Source organism: Chiroxiphia lanceolata, chromosome Z, assembly GCF_009829145.1.
Source record: "Chiroxiphia lanceolata isolate bChiLan1 chromosome Z, bChiLan1.pri, whole genome shotgun sequence".
In the NCBI taxonomy this organism is placed as follows: domain Eukaryota; kingdom Metazoa; phylum Chordata; class Aves; order Passeriformes; family Pipridae; genus Chiroxiphia; species Chiroxiphia lanceolata.
This window is the reverse complement of record NC_045671.1, coordinates 14,438,404-14,446,251: the sequence shown is the minus strand read 5'-3', so window position 1 is coordinate 14,446,251 and position 7,848 is coordinate 14,438,404. Positions and strand designations below refer to the sequence as shown.

General features: G+C 43.9%; 1 pseudogene; it reads left to right on the top strand.

The window, feature by feature from the left end:
- The first annotated feature begins 3,885 nt into the window (after positions 1-3,885).
- Positions 3,886-4,858, top strand: LOC116780498 (annotated as a pseudogene).
- Positions 4,859-7,848: the final 2,990 nt, after the last annotated feature.

Sequence of the window (7,848 nt, the reverse complement as noted above, 5' to 3'; positions counted from 1 at the left end):
GCAGAATTCCTTTTTCCTGGCTGCTTTCTTTAGTGGATGCATAGGCTGCTATGTCACACAAATGAACAGACTCATCTATAGGTTGACCTGGTATGGACCCTAGAGCTCTCAGTCTGAAAGAAATAGTTAAGTAATAACTAAAACACATATGCAGTGTGTTTGCTAACTATTATTTTACCTAAATTTACAGTACTTAAAAGCTATCAAGTATTTTACTTAAACAGAGGTATACAATTATATTATTAAAACTAGTAGTGAGGGATCTTTGTTTCACAACCTGTACATGCATTTTCCCTACTGTTGACTCAAATTGAGACCAGAGAAATAGTCGTTGCTTGGCTGCAGTTTTTCTTTAGTTTTTTTTCTGTGAATTTTTGTAGTTTATCTTCCTGTTCAAATCAGACACATTGGATGGGGAGACCAAGGGCATCAGATGCCTGCTCTTTTGGTTATGTGGGAACCAAAGAGGCAGGCAAGAGCATCCCACATCATCAGTCAGCATGTGAATGGGAATGGGGGAACTGGTCTTGTCAGACAACTAGACAAGAGGGTAATTATTATATGAGGAAAATCATATATTCTTAGTATCAATGAGTAGCATCTAACAGGGCCCGCCTGTTTCAACGGGGAAAAAGTATCTTAGCTCAGGAATTATTAGGGCTCACTGAGCAAGCTTTAAACTAGAATTTAAGGGGAATTGGGATATAGCCAGGCTCAACGGAGATAGGGTGTGGGGAGAGCTGCAGTAATCACCCTGGTAGTAAAAGGAAACTTAGGAGGGAATACCTCAAGCTATCACAAGCAGCTAAATGTGTAACCACAACACAGGGCTACAGAGCACCCCTCTGCACCCCTGCTGGGATATTGACACAATCAAGTATCTCTGTAAAGTACTTGTACACCAACACAGGCACTATGGGGAACAAACAGGATGAACCAGAGATCTGTGTGCGGTCACAGGGTTTTGATCTCGTTGTGATTAGGGAGACATGGTGGGATAGCTCACATGATTGGAATGTTGTCGGGAAGGGCTATACGCTGTTTAGGAGAGACAGACCCGGAAGGTGCGATGGTGGAGTTGCCCTGTTTGTAAGACAACACTTGGAATATATTGAGGGGGAGATAGGGCAGATTAGTAAGGGTGAAATTGTTGTAAGGGTGAAATTGTTGTGTTTGCTACAAGCCATCTAATCAGGAGAAGGAAGTGGATGAGGCCTTCTACAGCCTCCAAATCACAGGCACTTGTTCCTGTGAGGGACTTTAACTATCCTGGCAGGAGCTGGACTTCTATGATCCTTGTGGGTCCCTGTTAACTCAGAATATTCTGTGATTCTGTGACATCTGCTGGAGAAGCAACAGAGTGAAGCACACAGAGTCCAGGAGGCTCCTGGAAAGCATTGATGACAACTTCCTGTCACAAGTAGTGGAGTACAAGGAATGGTGTGCTGTTTGACCTTATACTAACAAACAAGGGAAGGCCTTGTTGGAGATATGAAGGTTGGTGTCAGCCTTGGCAGTAGTGAACATGAGACTGTGGAGATCTGTGTTGGGCAAGGAGGAAGGAAGGCAGTGAGTAGGATTGTAACCATGGACTTCAGGAGAGCTAATTTTATCCTCTTCAGGGACCTGGGAGTTTGGATTGACAGGAGGCTGAACATGAGCCAGTAGTGTGCCCAGGTGGCCAAGAAGGCCAATGGCATCCTGGCCTCTATCAGGAACAGTGTGGCCAGCAGGACCAAGGAAGCGATTCTGCCCCTGTACTCAGTGCTGGTGAGACCTCACCTGGAGTACTGTGTCCAGTTCTGGGCCCCTCAGTTCAGGAAAGATGTTGAGGTGCTGGAGCAGGTGCAGAGAAGAGCAATAAGGCTGGTGAAGGGACTTGAACACAAGTCCCATGAGGAGAGGCTGAGGGAGCTGGGGTTGTTTAGCCTTGAGAAGAGAAGGCTCAGGGGAGACCTCATCGCTCTCTACAAGGATCTGAGAGGAGGTTGTAACCAGGGGGGGGTTGGCCTCTTCTCCCAGGCAATCAGCAGTAAGACAAGAGGCCATGGCCTTAAGCTGCGCCAGGGGAGGTTTAGGTTAGATATTAGAAAGAAATTCTTTACAGAGAGTGTAATCAGCCACTGGAATGGGCTTCCCAGGGAAGTGGTGGATTCTCCGTCCCTGGAGGTTTTTAAGATGAGGCTGGACGTGGCACTTAGTGCCATGGTCTAGCAACTGTGGTGGTAGTGGATCAAGGGTTGGACTTGATGATCTCAGAGGTCCTTTCCAACCCATCTGATTCTATGATTCTATGATCTTCTTGGAACAATCCCACGGCAACAGGCCCCTGCAGGGAAGAGGAGTCCAAGAGACTTGGTCAATACTCAAGGAGCACTTTCTCCAGGCTCAAGAGCAATGTATGCCAATGAGAAAGTGGGCAAAGGAGGCAAGAAATCTCCCATGGATGAATAAAGAACTGTCATTACTCTATGTAAAGTAAGATAGACAGGTATCTCCAGAAATGCCAACGCAGTGGAAAGAATTCAAAAGTTTATTTAGAAGGCCAGAACATGAGAAACTTACAAATACCTGGCAGTGCTGTTTAAGCACTGGGCCCCAGGGAAAAAAAGGCAAACCTGTTTGCTCCTGGGCTTTATCATCGCTGACTCTCCCCTGATTCTCCCCAGGCCGCCATGGCCCTGTAGTATTTCTGTACATTATCTCTCTCTTCTCACGTATCAGAGAGAGAAAGTGAGGACTTCTCTTGCTATGCATGGGGGGATAAACCATTGAAACTGTCAATGAGTTACCTTTTAGATAGAAAGCCTTCCTAAGCAAAAAGAGTTTCTAGCTTTCCCATTACAAATTCTTCTGAAAACACTACTCCTACACTCCAGTATAAGCAAGAAATAAAGAGGACATGGAAACAGGGTCAATCCACTTGGGATGAATATGGAGACATTGTCAGAATAAGTAGAAATGAGACAAGGAAGGCCAAAGCCCATCTGAAATAAATCTATCCAAGGATGTCAAGGAGAACAGCAAGGACTTCTTCAAATATGTCAATAAAAAAGGAAAAAAAAGGATAATATGGGCACTCTACTAAATGGAGGAAGGACCCTGGATGCAAAGAAGGCAGAGTTACTGAACACCTTCTTTGCACTGTTCTTCATTAACAAGCCCAGCCCTCAGGGATCTCTGAGCCAGGAGACCAAGTAAAGTGTTGAAAGCCTTGATGAAGTTAAGGTGGATATTGTCTACCTTGACTTCAGCAAGGCTTTTAACACTGTCTCTCACAACATCCTCATAGGCAGTAAAGTATGGACTGAATGAGTGGATAGTGAGGTGTGTTGAGAACCGGCTGAATGGCTGATTCCAGAGGGTCATAATCAATGGCACAGGGCACAGGCCTGTCACTAGCGCTGTCCCCCAAGGTGTAATATTGGGTCCGGTATTGTTTAACTTACTTATGATTTGGATAAAGGGGCAGATGCCTCTGCAGTAAGTTTGCTGGTGAAACAAAGGCAGGAGGAGCCACCGGTACCTCAGAGGGCTGTGCAGTCCTTCAGAAGGAGCTCAACAGACTGGAGAGATGGGCAGAGGAGAACTGTCTGAAATTCAACAAAGGCAATGTCAGGGTCCTGCACCTGGGAAGGAATAACCCCAAGCACCCCTACAGCCTGGCAGCCGAACAGCTGTGGAGAAAGACCTGGGGGTCCTGGTGGACAACAAGCTGTTCTTGATCCAGCAGTGTGCTCTTGTGTCCAAGAAGGCCAGTGGTATCCAGGGATGCATTAGGAGGAGCACTGCCAGCAGGTTGAGGAGGTGATTCTGCCCCTCTACTCCGCCCTGGTGGGGCTGCATCTGGAGTCCAGTTCTGGTCTCCTCTGTATTAGAGAGACATGCTGCTCCACTAGAATTATCAAAACTCACACATACCTTCACTAAACCTAAACAAAACGTGGCCATAAACTTCTCCAACACTTTAGGATATTTTAATCCTCTTGTACACCGCCTCAGCTCCACTAAACTCCTAAACAATGGTCAAAATATTGTATCCCATTTAATCGACCTATCCTGATACAAAAAATTAGGCCCAGAAGGATTAGCAATCCTACAACTCAAAGCAGCCAAAATCTCTACTACCCTCCACACTGGATTAATCAAAACCTACCTAGGATCCTTCGCCCTATCAATCTTAATTATAATTTTATTCACACAGAACTAAAAATTAATGGCCCCTAACTTACGAAAACATCACACCCTTCTAAAAATAATCAACAGCTCTTTAATTGATCTTCCTACACCATCAAACATCTCCGCCTGATGAAACTTTGGATCCCTCCTAGGCATCTGCCTCATAATCCAAATCACTACCGGCCTCCTACTAGCAATACACTACACAGCAGACATTACACTAGCATTCACATCCGTCGCTCATACATGTCGAAACGTGCAATTCGGCTGACTAATTCGAAACCTCCATGCAAATGGTGCCTCCTTCTTCTTCATGTGCATCTACCTACACATTGGACGAGGATTCTACTATGGCTCTTATCTGTATAAAGAAACCTGAAATACAGGAGTTGTCCTCCTCCTAACCTTGATAGCAACTGCTTTCGTAGGATATGCCCTGCCATGAGGCCAAATATCATTCTGAGGTGCCACAGTAATTACCAACCTATTCTCAGCTATCCCCTATATTGGCCAAACACTCGTAGAATGAGCTTGGGGAGGATTCTCAGTTGACAACCCCACACTTACTCGATTCTTTGTCCTCCACTTCCTTCTCCCATTCGTAATTACAGGTCTTACCTTCATTCATTTAACCTTCTTGCACGAAACAGTCTCAAACAACAGGTCCAGCAGAAGGTGATGGAGATGATTAAGGAACTGGAACATCTCTCTTACAAGGAAAAGCTGAGAGAATTTGGCCTGTTCAGCCTCAAGAAGAGATGACTGCGTATCTGAAGGGAGGGTGTCAAGAGGGTGGAGCCAGGCTCTTCTCAGTGATACCTAGCAATAGGACAAGAGACAATGGGCAGAAACCCATGCACAAGGAGTTAGTTCCACCAGAATGAGGAAGAGCTTCTTTACTCTATGTGTGATCATGCACTTGAATAGGCTGCCCAGAGAAGTTGTGGACCTCCCTCACTGGACATATTCAAGAACAATCTGGACATGGTTCTGTTCAATGTGCTCTAGGATGGCCCTACTTGGGCAGGGAGGTTGGACCAGATGACACACTGTGATAATTTCCAACTTTATCCATTCTGTGGTTTTGTGATAACATCTCCTGAAGCATGAGCTGCCCACACCTGTAGGATTACAGACTCCTTTAACAAAGACCAAATACACAGTTACCCTGAAAGGCAGTGAAGCTGTCTTTCCCTGAGTAAAGATCTAACTCACCAAAACCAATGGTAATATTTGCATCTAAGAAGTCTTTAGCTAAAGACTTACTGTTAAAGGGCTTATGGCTGCTGCTATTGATGAAAAATACATTTTCTCTGTATTCACACACTTACAAACTGTAGGACTGTAAATCTTTCCATACTTTCCTCACCAGAGCCTTGACTTGAAGGAGCCAGACTTAGGGGTTACTTCATTCACCCTATGCCCTCCACGAGCCTGTGGTGTGAACTCTTCCTTGAAACTGTGATTAAAAACACAGCTAGCTGTATGAATCATAACAACGTGACTGAAAAAGTTGTATCCTCACCATATCAGCAAATGCTGTGGGTGGTCTTGTAGCATGGTCATATGTAAAGTAGGCTGAGATGGTCAATTTATTTCATGAAAAGTAGCAATGATTTATCTTCCTCATCCAAAGTCTGCAGAAGCCTAAGTGAAATGTGTTGATGAAAATGCTGATGAAAATGCCAAGCTCCAATCAGCCCCTGTGGCTGACTGAACCACTTTACAGGCCTCTGCAAACCACTTGATAGCAGCTGGTGCCCCACAGCTTGTGTGAGACAGAGGCAGCCTTGGTGGGGCATGGAAAGGTGCAAAGGGCCACATACCAGGGGTAGAAAAGGTTCACTTTTAACACTATTTGGGCACCTACCTACTTGCCTAAGCACTTCTCTGTCATTGGTTTCAGGAGAAATTAGGTGCTTAGACATCTGTTTGTGGTTTAGCGGCTGAAATATTGAAAAAGAAGGCAAAACCTTCTCATCCTGCAGTGATGAGCAGGTTGCCTGGCTTCCTGGGGGGGAATTCTCAGATAACAGTAAAGCTTCATGTAAATGAAAGGACCTTCTTACTAAATATGTCTGCAGAATTAGGGCCTCTGAGGGGGAAAAGCTAAAGGAAAGGACTGGACATAGTATAAACAGGGAATCCTACTCTCAGCTGCCAAAACTGCAAATCTGGAAGCATTATTCATGACTCAGAATTGCTCATTATCCAAGCGTTCTTCACATGTGCTGCATATACTCCTAGGGTGGAGGTTTTAAAATGGGGAGAGGAAAAACTGAACATTTCCTGGTGTTCTTTGGAAATAAAAGGTTATTACAGTTTTTATTTATTACTCTTTTATAAAGCATATTTAGCAAAAGGTTAGTCCTGAAAACACATTAAATGCAAGCAAGATATTAAAAAAAAAAAGAGAGGGAACAGCTGAAAACAGTGTAGGTCATTGCAGCTGTGTTGGAATCAGAATGGTTCTGTGATGGACTAATGAAAGATATGTGAATAATTCATTTCTTATTTATCTACTTTAAGGTCATGTACAAAATCTATTATCATAACATTTGAGTGTCTCACAGTCTCTGTTGTTATCTTCACATTTCCCTTGTCAGATCCTATTATTTCCATTGTGCAGCTGAGCAATCAAATCAGCCAGCAACCCAGGGAGGATTTACCCTGCTTTTATGGCAGTTATGCACCTAAGACAGACACTCAGACCTTGTGAGGAATGCCTGTACTTATGGGGGAATGCCAGCCATTGCCAGAAGGTGCTTGAGATGTACCTGAGTTTTATCACCCTCCAGGAGGGCTCTAAGTGCTACGAGTTGGATGAGATGAAAGTCAGTCTCTGAGATTTGCCCACAATGGCTTGAAGTAAGCCATGAAAACGTGCACCCTCTTAGTCCTGTATTGCTGACCAGGCTGCTTCTGCTAGCTGTTTTGTGAGAGAAATATGCCCTTCTATAAAGCTCAGGACAATCTGTGTGTTTACCAACTTTCCCAGAGCTCTCTGAATTGGCACTGTTAAAGAGTTAGCAGACAATAAGCTGTTCTCCAGCTAGCAGACTATATGGTGTTGTTCATATATGTTAACCAGTACAGTTCAATATCTCAGTACAGCTGTAAGTCTATTACTGGCTTGCACACAGTGTGTGTCTTTTTAAAGGCAGACAAACTGTAGGCTGCTCAGATTTTACAAACACGTTTTCTTCTTCCCAGCTGAAATAAAATCTGGCCAAAATTCAGGCTTACAGAGGCACCAATTTAAGCCCAAAATAAGTCTTTAAGTTATGTTATTTCAGATTTGCATGCATGTAGTCAGGAACAGAATTTAGACTGTTATGTTTAATCTAGCTCAATTACTTCTAATTCTTTCCTGGTGGGAGGACATTAAAGATTTCAAGAGTTGATCTTTGTTCAGTTTGTTGCGTATCCATGGCGGGTTTATAATTTTTATGTTTCATCAAATTGGAATGACAGCCACATGCTGTAGGATTTTTCCCCTCATTACAAAAACCTTCACTGTGTACTTCGCTGAGCAAATATCTAGATGGTCTTGTATCAGATGAGTAAAACTTAATGAGTTAAAGTATAAGTCCCAACCTGCTCAGGTTGATTCAAACCCCACTTTTCCAGTTCATTCATTCTGGCTTCGACATTGCTTGTGACTTCTCA